The following is a 17,530-nucleotide window of genomic DNA, read 5'->3' as shown; positions in this document are numbered from 1 at the left end:
ACTTGCTGTTCCAACAGGACAATGCACGTCCGTATGTATCCCGTGCCACCCAACGTGCTCTAGAAGGTGTAAGTCAACTACCCTGGCCAGCAAGATCTCCGGATCTGTCCCCCATTGAGCATGTTTGGGACTGGATGAAGCGTCGTCTCACGCGGTCTGCACGTCCAGCACGAACGCTGGTCCAACTGAGGCGCCAGGTGGAAATGGCATGGAGTCGTTCCACAGGACTACATCCAGCATCTCTACGATCGTCTCCATGGGAGAATAGCAGCCTGCATTGCTGCGAAAGGTGGATATACACTGTACTAGTGCCGACATTGTGCATGCTCTGTTGCCTGTGTCTATGTGCCTGTGGTTCTGTCAGTGCGATCATGTGATGTATCTGACCCCAGGAATGTGTCAATAAAGTTTCCCCTTCCTGGGTCAATGAATTCACGGTGTTCTTATTTCAATTTCCAGGAGTGTATGTGTAATGGATTAGGAACGGGACGTCGGCAGAAAAGTTCAAACAAGTGAGGATTTCGCATGATTTTGATTGTGTTATTAACCGCCACTTACACAGTTTGTTCAATATTATCACCGAAATGCTGTACATATTCAGATTGGGACCTGGTGGCCAAAATTGGAATAGATTTTTTTCCAGCGTAAATCGGTTCCTCATTAATGTATGAGCATATCTGCCAAGTTTCGCTGCCGTACGATAATTATAGCTCACACTAGACCTCCACGAGTAGATGTACTTTAATTATAAGCGCCCAATACTGCCTTTCAACACAATACCCTTCTAGATCAGTGATCTTACTTAAACGATTTTCCAAAGAGTAAATTCTATCCCTGCTGTGCAATTACGAAACTTCCACAGTTGTAGATGGGGAAACCGTTCGAAACTGCAGGGTGTCAAAATTAGCGACTGACTGGATTTTTCAGAAATTCGTACTTTAGATTTAATTTCTAGCATTTTCAACGTTGATTAGATTAGATTAATACTAGTTCCATGGATCATGAATACGATATTTCGTAATGATGTGGAACGAGTCGAATTTTCCAATACATGACATAATTAGGTTAATTTAACAACATACTTAAGTTAATATAACAACTTTTTTTTCTTAATTTATATCTAAAAATTCCTCTATGGAGTAGAAGGAGTTGTCATTCAGAAATCCTTTTAATTTCTTCTTAAATACTTGTTGGTTATCTGTCAGACTTTTGATACTATTTGGTAAGTGACCAAAGACTTTAGTGCCAGTATAATTCACCCCTTTCTGTGCCAAAGTTAGATTTAATCTTGAATAGTGAAGATCATCCTTTCTCCTAGTATTGCAGTTATGCACACTGCTATTACTTTTGAATTGGGTTTCGTTGTCAATAACAAATTTCATAAGAGAGTATATATACTGAGAAGCTACTGTGAATATCCCTAGATCCTTAAATAAATGTCTGCAGGATGATCTTGGGTGGACTCCAGCTATTATTCTGATTACACGCTTTTGTGCAATAAATACTTTATTCCTCAGTGATGAATTACCCTAAAATATGATGCCATATGAAAGCAATGAGTGAAAATAGGCGTAGTAAGCTAATTTACTAAGATGTTTATCACCAAAATTTGCAATGACCCTTATTGCATAAGTAGCTGAACTCAAACGTTTCAGCAGATCATCAATGTGTTTCTTCCAATTTAATCTCTCATCAATGGACACACCTAAAAATTTGGAATATTCTACCTTAGCTACGTGCTTCTGATTAAGGTGGAATAATCGGGTCTACTGCCGGACGTTTGTGTCGCTCTGGCACAATATTTCGGCCACGTAACTCGTTGCCTTCTTCAGGTGCTACCTGAGTCGGTATGACACTAACAAATAGGTTCCGTGGTATTTTGGAACTAAGTGTGAGTTTTTATATGACAGCTTGCAACTCTGATAAGATTATAAGTTTAACTTCGAGGAAACGTTTTTAAAATTTTGGCTTCAATTTTATAGACTAACTTACTTGAACTGACGTAACCCTAAACATATTGGCCTACACAGAGTGAATGACGTATGTGACTATAATTTAAAATCGCCTACAAAAGATATACATGGTTCTTCCATGATGACATTACAAAATTTCAGGGATGATGGAGAAGGATAAAGTTATAATCGAAAATCGTTTCGATACCTCCCACAGTGGAATAAACATACTGTTACTACCGTTACGAAGATATAGGGCAGGCACCTTTCTGAGGTAGTACTACGGACCAAAACGAGAGAAAAAGTCTAGTAAAGATAGGCTCTAAAAGCTATGAGCAGTTCAGTAGAAGAGATGTGTTTGACTGGAGCGAGGATGAACAACTGCTCATAGCTCTTAATGTATGCATTTTAGAGCCCATATCGGTACCAGCTTTGCATTTCCTTATCCAGGCGGGTTGTGCTTCTTTTCTGAATGTCTCCAGCGACATCAAAACATTTCTCCTTCACGTATATTTGAACATAAAAATTTCGTAGAAGGCGGTGTAACTTGTCGGATACACCGTGCCACAGCGGCATTGGTTCTGCCTCCTGCCATTTACTGCGCAACGCGCATGTCACTTGTCACTGTTGACCTTTACGCAATTGCTTGTACAGAAAGAACGTGACATACAGGTATGCTTGTCTTATTTATAGCCCTGTAAAAGTTCAAATGCATTGCTAATTTTTCACAAAGAGGACAACAGACAATATTTTATACATGCAGCTCACGTGAGATCTTAATGCGGAATGTATTACTTCTCGTTCACGACTCACTGCGTACCCTAACTCTGTTTCTTCGCAACAGCAAATTCGCTGCACCTCTTCTACTGCCGTTTCTTAATTTTACTACCTTCTCGTATGACGCTTCTTTTCCCGGATTGAGTGCGTCGAGAGAATGTAATAAAAAAATTAATACATGGATTCTACATTGAGGTAGGTAAGTTCTCGTTTTGCGAACTAGTGGTCCTCCGATAAACATGGGAGCTTGGAGCTCATCTTGAAGATTACTCCACTTTTTCTGTTTAACCTCTCTTCCTATTACCGAAAGGTATACATGATTAATTTACTCAGCTCTTACATATTGGTTCTAATTTGTATTTCACAGATCGCTAAGTCAGGGGGACATTTTTTGTTACACCGCTATCGCGCTGTAATTTCACAAAATCAAAGGTGAACAAGCTATACTTTGATTCTGACATCAGTGGAGGTGGTACAGTGGTTAAGGCCCTGGATTCGAGAGAGTAGAGATTCAAATCCCCACACAACCATCTGGATGCACAGGGTAGTTAGAATTAAACTTTCGCTAGTTGAAAGGAACCCCATGAAAACGGGTGATGGTAGGACAATGTGGAAACATTTGTAAGGATATGCGGAAGAGAAGTAATGACTAAACAGTTAAAACAAACATGTTTTAATTTCCACATAGCAGTGTTCATTTTGTAATTGAGTGCGTTGCTCAATGCTACGACCGTATGCATCCACGACAGCCCGGAACCGCTCTAGAGATCGCTCTACTGCTGCCCAAAACAACGGTGGGCCACGGAATGTTCTGCCGTCGTGACACAGCTCCTGCGCTGCTTGAAGATCGCACTTTCCGCCCAGTACTCTCACCCACGGTTCTCACGAGCATTTCCCAAATCAACAATTAATTCGAACTTACCAATCTTGTTCTTCAAGCCCGGAGCGAAGAGAGGATCTCTCCGTACTCCTTTAATGCGTCGACACTCGCGACCCGCAGGAGCACTGTAGCTGTTTTTCTGATGAAACGGCTTTACGAGCAAATCCCTGCTCACCTGGTCCAGACGTATGTTGCAACTGTGTTTCATCCGTACGTCACCGTAGCGGTACCGGAATCTAGCGCCAAGAAACACACTACTAAGGAAGCAAATCCTGCAGCGTACAGGCCGAACATCATTTCTGTGAAGTTAGGTGCCCATGCGGTAAATAGTTTTCCGTCTACACTGATTCAAGTAGCGGAAGTTTAATTATAGCCACCCTAAGGTCAGAGCTGATATCGTGCACCAATTTCAGCTTATAGTTATGATACAACTCTCGAAGGGACGTTAGGCAATATTCTTCCGTGTTTAATTTCGAGGAAAGATCGCAATAACTGGTATTGTCCATTGCTACTTATGCGGTTCTGTTAATGTGTACAGTACTTGTATCTTTGAGATGCCGCATTGTTTAACTCACTGCCGACGCTCTGGTTCGATTCTCAGCCCCAGCAATAAAGACTCTAATTGTTGATGCATGTTATTGGTCGGTTTATAGCAACTGGAATAAAATAAAAATGAATAGCCGAAATCTACTGTGGTCATCAGATAAGAAATGGCGTCATCTTGAAGCAACGTTTAGACAAGTACTCTATGCGTCACGTTAAGATGGAAGTCCCAAGAGTAAAACATGTAATACATTTTGGATAAGTGAAGCTTTACCACGGAATATTATACAATAAGACATCAGTGAATGAAATTATACAAAATAAGTTAACTCTCTGACTTCCATATTGCGAAAGCTGGCAATTATTCTTAGTGCACAACTTAGTGAAAATATAAATGTTTTACCAAGAGAAGTAGAGCAATGTGTAAATTAATTGGAACAAAACGATTAAACTTTAACTGCGCACATTTATTACCATACGTATAATACAGTTAGTAGCTTACTGAATATTGATATCTAATGTGTCTTTTCGCTTGAGTGAGAGTCTGAACACGTTGAACCACATATGAGACACAGAGCAGATGTCTGTAATTCGTCGTCATGAAACCATACTTTTATATCACAGTTACTGACATGCATTCCTTTGTTGAACGATATATTTTACCAAGACGCCTCTTCGCAATACCACAAAAATTCTCCATGGGATTTGAAACTGATGAATTACCAGACCACTGGAGCACATGAATGTTATTTTCTTCCATGAACGTCTTGACTGCTTTAAAAATATGACACGGGGCCAGTTGAAATGTTCCTCCACCATCTGAAAAATTCTGCAGGAATGGCAAAGTGCTGCACCTACGTATTTCAGTATATTTGGTTGAATTCATTGTGCCCTCAATTCGAACTAGTATCCCATGATGACCTGCAGTGAAGAAACCCCAATACGTTTTCCTGGGAGACTATTTTACAGTCTGTTCAAATTGCTCAGCTCTCACTGCCTCATGTGTGCTTCGGCTGACAACCCTTGCTCTGAACCCCTGAACAATGAAATGACTCATCAACGAAAATTACTCGTTTCCAGTCATCAAAGGTGCAAAGTTTATATATTTTCGTCCCTTGCAACCGTTTCCTTCATCATGGCACGTGTTAACAACTGTTTCTTTACTGATTTTCGTCCCTTCCCACACATCATGAATCCTACGCCGTACCGCTGAAAAATCAGTTTAAACCTAGTAGCCAATAAGTTTCTCTGAAGATCCTCACGTGTCTTGTGAGTTGTCAGTTTTTGTTTACGTCCATCTCTGCCTTTTCTCTTTGGAGACAAATGAAGCTGAATCACTGTATGCCTAGTGTTGAGCCACTAGATTTTCCCACACCAAAAGAAGAGGTAGTATTTCTTACACCAAGCGAGGAGGCGCAACGGTTAGGACATTGGACTCGCATTCTGGAGGACAACGGTTCAAACCCGCCTCCAGCCATCCTGATTTAGGTTTTCCGTGATTTCCCTAAATAGCTTCAGGCAAATGCCGGGGTGGTTCCTTTGGAACGTCACGGCCAATTTCCTTCCCAATCCTTCCCTAATCGGATGGGCCCGATGACCTCGCTGTTTGGTCCCCTCTCCCAAATCAACCAACCAACCAACCAATGTCTCTTACAGTCATAGTTGTGTTTTCATGTAGAGCAGCTATTTTTGGCCGCTTCTTAACACAACAAAAAATTTTCCTGTGGACAACACAGAAATAACACACGCTGTTACGACATACAGGAGGGTTGCACAGAGAGTCACGCACTGCCGGTTTTTCTTCAACAATTATTTATTATTTATTGAACATAATGAGAGTTACATACACAAGAATGGCATTTTATCTACACACCCTCTTTTTCGACGTAATCTACATCCCGTTCTCTGGCCCTCCTGGAGCGCGAAGCAAGGGCGTAAATGCCCCGTCAGTACCAATCCTTGTCCTGGTGGTGGAGCCAGTGCTTCACTGTGTGAATGACCTCTTCATCGTCCCCAAAATGTCTTCCATGAATTGCATGCTTTAATGGCCCAAACAAGTGGAAGTCCGACGGGACTAGGTGAGGGCTGTTGGGTGGATGGGATATCACTGCCCAACCGTGTTTTGCGATGTGTTCAGTGACCTTCTGACTTGTGTGGGGCCGAGCTTTATCCTGTAGCAGCGAAACATCTCCTGGGTTGCTGTGGCGCCGAAGTTGTTGGAAGCGCGTCTGAGTTTTGTTAATGTGTTAACATATGTTTCTGAATCATTCGTACCGCCACCTGGCAACACATCAATGAGAATCAAATCTTCACAGTGACTACGAAGGCTTTCCCGGCGTAATAATTGATAATATTCTTCTCGGGTATGCAGCCGGATCATAACGTCTTCATGACACAATATTTCTGCGGTCCAACTGGCCGCCATCTTCGGGTGCGAGTGCTGGTGCACGATCTCGCCGGAACTGACTGCCCAGCGCAAGCGGCAGCCCCTATATAGGTCGCAGAGGGCCCACAACGCGTGCGCGAGAAGGTGCCGTGACTGCCCTCTAGTGCAGTAGACACACCCCGCCGCCAGTGGTGGAAACAGGCGAAATCGAGATATCGCAGTCAAAAATTAAATAATTTTATTCCGACGATCGAACGACAGACCGTTGTTTTTTAATGTCAGATAACACCGGGTCCCAAGTCTTACTTAAAAGATAACTCTTGTCTCTATTAATAAGATTGTCAGATAAACGAATCTCTATGGATTCTTTTAAAACACAGTCCCAATAGCGAGATGCAGGGGCAACCATTTGTGTCTCGTCGTATAGCATTCTGTGTTCCTCCTTGGCTCTGTTAAGGATGACTTGGGTTTGAGGAAGCCCGGTGTGTACAAGATCCCTTGCCACTGTGGGAAGGCTTATATTGGTCAGACGATCCGAACCATTCAGGACCGATGTGTTGAGCATCAGCGGCACACACGGCTGCTTCAGCCTGAGAAATCTGCAGTGGCGGAGTTCTGTCTCACCGAGGGACACAGAATGCTGTATGACGAGACACAAATGGTTGCCCCTACATCTCGCTATTGGGACTGTGTTTTAAAAGAATCCATAGAGACTCGTTTATCTGACAATCTTATTACTAGAGACAAGGGTTATCTTTTAAGTAAGACTTGGGACCCGGTGTTATCTGACATTAAAAAACAACGGTCTGTCGTTCGATCGTCGGAATAAAATTTTTAATTTTTGACTGCGATATCTCTATTTCGCCTGTTTCCACCACTGGCGGCGGGGTGTGTGTACTGCGCTAGAGGGCAGTTACGGCACCTTTTCGCGCACGCGTTGTGGGCCTTCTGCGGCCTATATAGGGGCTGCCGCTTGCGCTGGGAAGTCAGTTCCGGCGAGATTGTGCACCAGCGCTCTCACCTGAAGATAGCGGCCAGTTGGACCGCGGAAATATTGTGTCATGAAGACGTAATGATCCGACTGCATACCCGAAAAGAATATTATCACATCTTCACAGTCGCAGAACACTGTCATAACGACCTTACCGGTGGAAGCAGTTGCTTTGATCTTTTTCTTATGTGGGAATGGCACTATTCTGTCGACTGTCGTTTTGTTTCGGGCACAAAATGGCGAACCGAGGTTTCATCACCTGTCACAATCTGGGACAAGAAGGCCTCCCCCTTACTTTTAAAACGTTGCAACAAATAAAGACAAATGTTTTTTTTTCTTTTTTTTTTTGTTTCTGTGCGGTTAGTGATCCACCATTATACACTGCGGGGCCCATCTTGCACGCACTTTTGAATAACGAGGAGCGCTGATAATTGCATCCACACTTCCTTTTCTGATTGATAGATGCAGCGTCAAGTGCCGAGTCTTAACGCGTCTGCCCTCGCGAATGAAAACATCAGCCCGCTGCAACACGTCAGGTGTGACAGCCGTGGATGGTCTCCCCGACCGCAGCAAATCGTGGAGCTCCGACGAACCGCCTTCTGATGACCTCACCCTCCGTGCCCAGTGACTAGCTGTTCTTCTGTCGACAGCAGATGCTCCATAGACTTTGCACCAGCGTTTGTGAATATTCCCCACAGTTTCGTTTTCTGGAGTGAGAAATTCAGTGACAGCACGTACATCACCTACAGACGCCATTTTGAAACTGTTCTGCAGCTACGCTCTCTGTCGGAAATGACGGAAACTTGGTGTACTCACACAGGAGACTTCAAATAACACATATGTAACTTTTCGCATTTTCTTTTATGTCATGTTCCGTAGATAATTATCCCGATTATTTTATCGATATGATGTGGAACAAGTCGGATTACAAGATACATATACAAACATGAATAGTGCTAGTATTAATATAACTGAAATTTCTAGTTCTACACATGAAACTACATTTAGAGGTACATTTTCTTAACAATTTCTGGAACAGAAACTCGTCGATTGAGTAGAAGAAGTTGTACCAAAGGGAATGATTTTAAGCTATATTTAAAACTTTATCTGCTACCTGCCATACACTTTATCTTGTTGGGCAAATGATCAAAGATTTTTGTTGCTGAATAATGTATACCTTTTTGAGCAACTGACATCTTCAATAACGGATAGGAAAGGTCATTTTTCTCTCTAGTGTTGTACGTATGAACATCACTGTTTGTAGGGAAGCAGCCGACTCACGCCATGTAGAATTCATATGCTTTCCATTGTGTGCCAGCCTAGCCCACTGTGACTAGCTATGACATCACGAATGTTGCGCAGTACGTTAAAAGTAAAGTAGACTAAATAATCTGTAACGTTAATAGCTTGTCAGGAGTGATGCTAAAATAATAATGTGTTAGGTTTCAGTTTGGTAACTGAAAGAGTTTTCGAAATTTGGACATTTTACGTAAAAATCAGCGGCGCAACAGAAAGGAGCTAGAAACTTAAAAATTTATATTCAGATTCCTTTTTGATTGTAATTTAATGGAAACAGCATGCTGGATCTCACAAAGTAATATTTTGGTTGAAATTCATGATTTTCTGTTTTTGTGTCCTAGAAGTTCGAAAGCAAGATAGATTAAGTAAGTGATTAGATAATGCTAGGATGTTTAGATTTATGGAGAATGGAGGTACGCTATAATAACAAAGATGTGAGAAGTTTCAAAAAGGTAGCTATAAAACTATAGCTGTAGCGTCTCTCCAAAGGGCAAGTTCAGAGCTCATCTATTGCGTGCAGTACAACTACAATAATTCTCTCGCCAAAAGTATTTAACCTAGCCACACTATAATTTCATTGCAGATACTTACCCTTGTGCTGATTGCACAATTAAATCGAGAGCTTCATTGGCCTTCAGCGAATGAAGCAGTTAATTATTTAGTACAATGAAGTGGTGTTTTGCTAGCCCAGCGGCTAGTCAGTAAGGCAAATGCTGCCGGGTGCGCCTTCGGCGGTCCGCTCCGCGCTATATAAATAAAAGCGCTGCGAGCTAGTCAGGCCCCAGTTCTCTTCTAGACTGATACCAGCGCGCACTCCATGTCGGAAGCTGCGTCGCGTTTGTGCAGTTGCCAGGAACAGCCTTGGATGCCGTATTATGTAACTCGGTATGCACGTAACAATGAGTTCGCGTTGGGGTAAAGAGTTAATAGCGGAACGACTCCAATGATTTATTCTCAGTTTGCGTATGTCGTATTTTCACGTGTCGCCGCAGGACAGACTTCTATCATTACTAGCGAGGCATTTGATGAGTATTAACATCAAATTTTGGCGAGCATTCACTTTGAACATGTACATCGATAACGATTGTTGAACAGTTTCGTTATCTAGGGATAATAGGATCCACGCAATAGACTCTGAACAGTTCTGATAGTACAATAGCTGACATCGGTAATCATTTGTCTGGAATTTTACGCTTTATCGTTTTCAGAATATAGTGAAAATTGTTATAGTAAACTGCATTTTCTATGAATCCCAGACATCGTCCTAAATCCTGAGAGTAATGAACTTCAATAATCAACAAATTTTATTCTGCATGAGAGTGGGCACAGTGAACTCTGATTACAGGCATCACGTTTTTTCTGATCACTTTCTGGTTGCCAACGTAGTTTGAGAGCCTGTGTTGAGAACGGCAACATACAATAGAAAGAAAATAATAACATAATTTTTCCACCCGCCGCCCCACATGTTCTTCGCGAATTGAGATGGATTATTTGTAACGAATTTCATTAGCGAACATATGTACTCTGATGGTGCAGTTCACATACCTAACTCCTTGAAAAGGTGCCTACATGACGTCCTTGCGTGAATACCACTAATTATTCTCACTGCTCTCTTTTGTGCAATCAATACTTTATGTCTAAGTGGTGAGGAAGCCCAGAAAACTATTCCATAAACATTATTGAGTGGAAATATGAAGAGTACGTTAGGAGGCTGATCTGTTATTACCAAGACTAGCGATTATACGAAGAGCGAAAGAAGCTGAACTTAGTTGTTTGAGAAGCTCAGTAATATGCTTCTTCAAGTTGTCATCAATGTGAACATCCAAAAATTTGGAGAAATCCCTGTTGACTGAGCCCTGTTTATATGCTACACCAACTGTCGGTATGACTATTCGGTGCACAGAACTCGATATAGTGAGATTTTTCAAAATTAATGGATAGTCCATTTTCTGAGGACCACTTAATAATTCTCTGAAAGACATCCTTAAGAATATGTTAAGCTGCTTTTTTTGGAATGGGATTTATTATAACACTAGTGTCATCTGCAAGAAGTACTAGTTTCCCTTGCTGAACGTTATGTGGTAGGTCATTGTTTTTGGATGAGAAAAAAAAGTGCGGTTCATTACTTTCTGGGCAACGCTCGTACAAGCACTCAACTAAACTGGAGGGGGCCGGGACGTACGACTGCTGTTCATACTCAAGGCAACAGTAGTCCGTGAAGAGTCCAACAACTGGGCGGATATCATTGTTTACAGTTAACGAACTTCAATTCGTTGTAAAATATGAGCTTTTCCCCCCAATTAATTTGCACACTATTGCATACAGTTTTTCCAGTTTGAGTTTCCATCTATATGCAGACCGAAGAACTTGGAAATTTCTACCCTCTTTATTATTTCTCGTTGGTATACTAGATTAATAAGAAGAGGGTGAACCGTATTTGTTAAGACATTAAAAAACATTCCGGAACTGAAACTTCCTGGCAGATTAAAACTGTGTGCCGGACCGAGACTCGAACTCGGGACCTTTGCCTTTCGCGGGCAAGTGCTCTACAGACTGATCTACCTAAGCACGACTCACGCCCCGCCCTCAGAGCTTTAATTTCGCCAGTACTTCGTCTCCTACCTTCCAAACTTCACAGAAGCTCTCCTGCGAACCTTGCAGAACTAGCACTCCTGGAAGAAAGGATATTGCGGAGACATGGCTTAGCCACAGCCTGCGGGATGTTTCTAGAATGAAATTTTACAGCGGAGTATCCGCTGATATGAAACTTCCTGGCAGATTGAAACTGTGTGCCGGACCGAGACTCGAACTCGGGACCTTTGCCTTTCGGGGGCAAGTGCTCTACCGACTGAGCTACCCAAGCACGACTCACGCCCCGTCCTCATTCATTCCGGAACTTTTGCAAAAACACCATTTCATATTTTCTCCGTTGGTGCTTCTGCGTTCTTCGCTAAGTTTGCAGCAGCGTTGTTTATGGTGTAACGATCAATGCCCAAATTTATTGCGGCGCGGTGTGTGTAGAGAGTGTCGCGTGCCAACCAACACAGCCGGCCTGGTTTACCGCAGCGGCGTCGCTGCGGGTCGAGGACAGCCAGAGAGCAGGTGGCGGAAGAGGCGGCGTCGCCAGCCACGGCCGGCGAAGGACGAAGACCGGGGCAGCGCAGCGCCGCTCCGGAGACACGCAGTCTGCCGGGGGCGACCGGCGCCGCCTCCGGAGTCACTCCCTCTCAGTCCTGCCTCTCACGTGGGGACGCAATACTCGCGTTAAGTGGATGTCACAGCTTACATACCTATTTTTCGTCAGAGTTAATGAGACGGGAAGATCAATACTTTGCACTCAGTAACAAAATTTGACACTAGTCACCACGAGGACGAAACAAGCAGAAACAAAATAAGAAAAGACTTTGTTTGCAAAAACAGACGTAATGTCTGATGGGATAACCGCAATCACTGGATTTTTCAATGTTATTTATAATCCGTCTTGATTGCAAAAAATGTTTATTCACTTGACCGGTTTCGGTTCCTCTATAACCATTTTGAGGTCTGTAACGATAATGACACTAATTTAGTATTTCACAAATACAAACCTTTTTCATCCTATCCAATCAACATCAAATGTGCCAGAAGAGACATCAGAAGAGAGCAAAATTAACCGTATTTCAATGGCATCACATAACCGTAACGTAAGACGTATCCCCCCGCTAGTACAATCTTTGACAGCACCACTAACGTCTACAGCGGAACAGGACGCCTTTTCCATGGTAACTGTGGTCTCACCGCCAGACACCACACTTGCTAGGTGGTAGCCTTTAAATCGCCCGCGGCCCATTAGTATACGTCGGACCCGCGTGTCGCCACTGTCAGTAATTGCAGACCGAGCGCCGCCACACGGCAGGTCTAGAGACACTTACTAGCACTTGCCCCAGTTGTACATCCGACGATAATAGCAATGGTTCACTGACAATTACGCTCTCATTTGTAAGTAGGCTGTTTAGGTTTTTTTATTGGTAACGCCACCTCTGTATGAAAATCACTGGCTGTGCTGTGTGCAGTCTGTGTCTGCTTTGCATTGTAATACTCGCCATTGTAGTGTTAGGCAGCTGGCTGTGAACAGCGCGTAGCGTTGCGCAGTTGGAGGTGAGCCGCCAGCAGTGGTGGATGTGGGGAGAGAGATGGCGTAGATTTGAAATTTGTCATGAACTGCTATATTTATATATGATGATATCAAGGTAAATACATTGTTTGTTCTCTATTAATATCTTTCATTTGCTAACTATCCCTATCAGTAGTTAGTGCCTTCCATAGTTTGAATCTTTTATTTAGCTGGCAGTAGTGGCACTCGCTGTATTGCAGTAGCTTGAGCAGCGAAGATTTTTGTGAGGTAAGTGATTTGTGAAAGGTATAGTTTAATGTTAGTCAGGGCCATTCTTTTGTAGAGAATTTTGAAAGTCAGATTGCGTTGCGCTAACAAAATATTGTGTGTCAGTTTAAGCACAGTCATGTATAATTGTTTAAAAGGGGACGTTTCACATTTGTCGAGACTATAGTTAGCGAAGTCTTTGTTGTGTCTAGACAAGACAGCCTAGGCACAATGAGAGGAAGCCGAAAGGCACGCGCTAAGCCAAAGCAGGGTGCGTGAGGTCTGAAACAGGATACGTAATGAATGCTATAAAGAAAAGTACGTAGCTTCTGGAATACTTAACTTTAATCCAACCTTTTGGTACATCTGGAGATTGTGGCGATACAAGTGAGACTCTTTAGATACATGCAATGTTACTAATGGCGCCTTGCTAGGTCGAAGCCATTGACTTAGCTGAAGGCTATTCTAACTATCTGCTCTGCAAATGAGCGAGGCTTCGTCAGTGTGCATCGCTAGCTACGTCGTCCGTACAACTGGGGCGAGTGCTAGTCCGTATCTCGAGACCTGCCTTGTGGTGGCGCTCGGTCTGCGATCACACAGTGGCGACACGCGGGTCCGACATGTACTAATGGACCGCGGCCGATTTAAAACTACCACCTAGCAAGTGTGGTGTCGGGCGGTGACACCACAGCCTTCAGCTACGTCATTTGCTACGACCTAGCAAGGCGCCATTATTCTTCGCTATGTATCTAATGAAGCATGTACAGTAACGAGAGATGTTCACCAATTATGGATTAAAGTTAAGTATTCTACCAGTACCTCCTGTTTTGCTAGTCTTATTTCTCTGACCTGTTCCAGACCTCACGACAGTTTGCGTGAGCTTTAACAGCGTGCATTTCGGCTACCTCCGAGTGGCTTGGCTGTCTTGCCACGCCGCTACAGTAACCCTCGATTATCCACGTAAACGCTGGGGCAACGACAATCTTTGGTGCAGATTTTGTAGTTCTGAGTTTAGAGGGCAGCATCCTCTGAGTCTTACTTCACACCAATGAACCATTTTAATAGTATAATTTATATTCATTGACGAATAATTATCCATAATTGACATTACGATGTATTCTAACTGTAAGTGTTCCTTCGTAGTTGTATATCAAGTTGTCTAATCATGAGCGTGTTTTATGACTGGCTACTTATGATGTCATACTCAGAACAGTGGCTGTGACCAGCCCTATTAATACCCGTTCCGTCCATGCACGGTCAGCAGTTACACGAGCGTCGAGGTTCTACGGAACGTGTCTGGCAGTGTCCATCTACGACTCCGATTATAATTTATTACTATTTATCTTATTTCTATATATTTTTTCATATGCTTATTATAACATCTATACTATTTTGGTAATACATGTTTACAGAGTCTGAAGATGACACTTTCATAGACTCGAAACCGGTCACTTACTCCAATAAAAGAAATATTGTAACAATATTGCGATCAAGACTGTTTTAAATTTTAATTTTTACTAGAACATACCTGCAATTTCGGTTACAGGAATAATCCGTCCATACACAGCAACCTTCACATGCTGCCTCACATAAAACTGGCTGGCAGAATGCACGTCATTTATACACTCCTGGAAATGGAAAAAAGAACACATTGACACCGGTGTGTCAGACCCACCATACTTGCTCCGGACACTGCGAGAGGGCTGTACAAGCAATGATCACACGCACGGCACAGCGGACACACCAGGAACCGCGGTGTTGGCCGTCGAATGGCGCTAGCTGCGCAGCATTTGTGCACCGCCGCCGTCAGTGTCAGCCAGTTTGCCGTGGCATACGGAGCTCCATCGCAGTCTTTAACACTGGTAGCATGCCGCGACAGCGTGGACGTGAACCGTTTGTGCAGTTGACGGACTTTGAGCGAGGGCGTATAGTGGGCATGCGGGAGGCCGGGTGGACGTACCGCCGAATTGCTCAACACGTGGGGCGTGAGGTCTCCACAGTACATCGATGTTGTCGCCAGTGGTCGGCGGAAGGTGCACGTGCCCGTCGACCTGGGACCGGACCGCAGCGACGCACGGATGCACGCCAAGACCGTAGGATCCTACGCAGTGCCGTAGGGGACCGCACCGCCACTTCCCAGCAAATTAGGGACACTGTTGCTCCTGGGGTATCGGCGAGGACCATCCGCAACCGTCTCCATGAAGCTGGGCTACGGTCCCGCACACCGTTAGGCCGTCTTCCGCTCACGCCCCAACATCGTGCAGCCCGCCTGCAGTGGTGTCGCGACAGGCGTGAATGGAGGGACGAACGGAGACGTGTCGTCTTCAGCGATGAGAGTCGCTTCTGCCTTGGTGCCAATGATGGTCGTATGCGTGTTTGGCGCCGTGCAGGTGAGCGCCACAATCAGGACTGCATACGACCGAGGCACACAGGGCCAACACCCGGCATCATGGTGTGGGGAGCGATCTCCTACACTGGCCGTACACCACTGGTGATCGTCGAGGGGACACTGAATAGTGCACGGTACATCCAAACCGTCATCGAACCCATCGTTCTACCATTCCTAGACCGGCAAGGGAACTTGCTGTTCCAACAGGACAATGCACGTCCGCATGTATCCCGTGCCACCCAACGTGCTCTAGAAGGTGTAAGTCAACTACCCTGGCCAGCAACATCTCCGGATCTGTCCCCCATTGAGCATGTTTGGGACTGGATGAAGCGTCCTCTCACGCGGTCTGCACGTCCAGCACGAACGCTGGTCCAACTGAGGCGCCAGGTGGAAATGGCATGGCAAGCCGTTCCACAGGACTACATCCAGCATCTCTACGATCGTCTCCATGGGAGAATAGCAGTCTGCATTGTTGCGAAAGGTGGATATACACTGTACTAGTGCCGACATTGTGCATGCTCTGTTGCCTGTGTCTATGTGCCTGTGGTTCTGTCAGTGTGATCGTGTGATGTATCTGACCCCAGGAATGTGTCAATAAAGTTTCCCCTTCCTGGGACAATGAATTCACGGTGTTCTTATTTCAATTTCCAGGAGTGTATTAATTATAAAACTATTACCGACAAGTGGCGTCTGGTAGATTTTTTACAATACATATGCACATACTGTATTAAGTAGAGTTTTGTAATTTACTTTTATCTCTAAAAATACTTAATTAAAATCTGTAGATGTCAACGTTAAAACCTGTGCTTGTCAATATTAAAACACAGTAAAATTATCATTTTTATACGATCTTTAAACAAAGGGCGATTTCTATAACCATGGCGCTGGTGTAGACTTGTTTTTCTCCACGGTCTGCTTCTGTGGTGCCCGCCATTTCTGAGTTGTGCCGCTATCCGCTCAGTTGCCTGACGTCCATCGCCGTGGGCGAGAGGGCCGCGCAGGAGGGCCCCGTCAACGACGCCAGGCGTTGCATGCATCTTCCTGCTTCCCCATCACCCACCATCTTTCATACCTCGGCCTGGACGTCCACACGCAAGTTGTCATCTCAGTAAGTCGTCATAAATACTAAAATAGGCGTTATGATCGAACTCGCTTTGCTCGTTGAGGATTAAATCCGGATCTTTCTTTTTGTGGGTGTATATTTCAATTTCTTCCAAAATGTTAAGAAACCGTCCCTTATCAGCTTCATGCAGGATGTCTACATTTTGATCAGTGTTCGTGACTGAGTGCTTTAAGGTAGCCATATGCGCCCAAAACGCTGTTTTGATTTAATAGTTGGTAATAGATCTATAATTAATATAAATGACGTTCATTGCGCCAACCAATTTTATGTGACGCAGCATATGAAGGCTGCTGTGTATGGACGGGTTACTCCTCTAACCGAAAATGCAGGTGCGTTCTGGTACATTTGATGTTGATTGGATAGGATGAAAAAGTTTTGCATTTGTGAAATAGTAAATTAGTATCATTATCGTTACAGATCTGAAGATGGTTCTAGAGGAACCGATAGCGGTCATGTTAATAAAAATTTTTTGCAATCAAGACGGATTCTAAATAACTTTCGAAAAGTCTTTGTGCCTGGAGTGATACATTAGAAAGACATACACCGGCTGGCAATCTACCCCATTTACATAGATACACTGCGCAACGCAATTAAGGAATCCGTTTTTTGAAGCCCCGCAATTGTCTCGAATGCAACGCGGAAGTTTAAAATTTGGCTGAAACGTCCCGAGATCTCGACGCAGACAAAAGAAGGTACAGCTCAGAAAATCGTGTAAGGTGTAACGTGGGCTAATGACCACCAAAATTCTCCACAATTCTGCCCAGTGCCACCGTTCACTTGCGTCACGATGTGAACGACGTCACATCCTTTCTCACCCACACTTACTCCAA

At 43.9% G+C, this 17,530-nt stretch overlaps 1 non-coding gene across 1 annotated transcript; it reads right to left on the bottom strand.

Annotated features, from left to right (window-relative positions):
- Positions 1-11,617: 11,617 nt before the first annotated feature.
- Positions 11,618-11,692, bottom strand: Trnas-cga (transfer RNA serine (anticodon CGA)). The gene has a single exon. It is a non-coding gene; the product is annotated as a tRNA-Ser (tRNA).
- Between the last annotated feature and the right edge of the window lie 5,838 nt (positions 11,693-17,530).

This window comes from Schistocerca serialis, chromosome 5 (genome assembly GCF_023864345.2).
Source record: "Schistocerca serialis cubense isolate TAMUIC-IGC-003099 chromosome 5, iqSchSeri2.2, whole genome shotgun sequence".
NCBI lineage: Eukaryota > Metazoa > Arthropoda > Insecta > Orthoptera > Acrididae > Schistocerca > Schistocerca serialis.
This window is presented reverse-complemented; position numbering and strand designations above follow the sequence as displayed.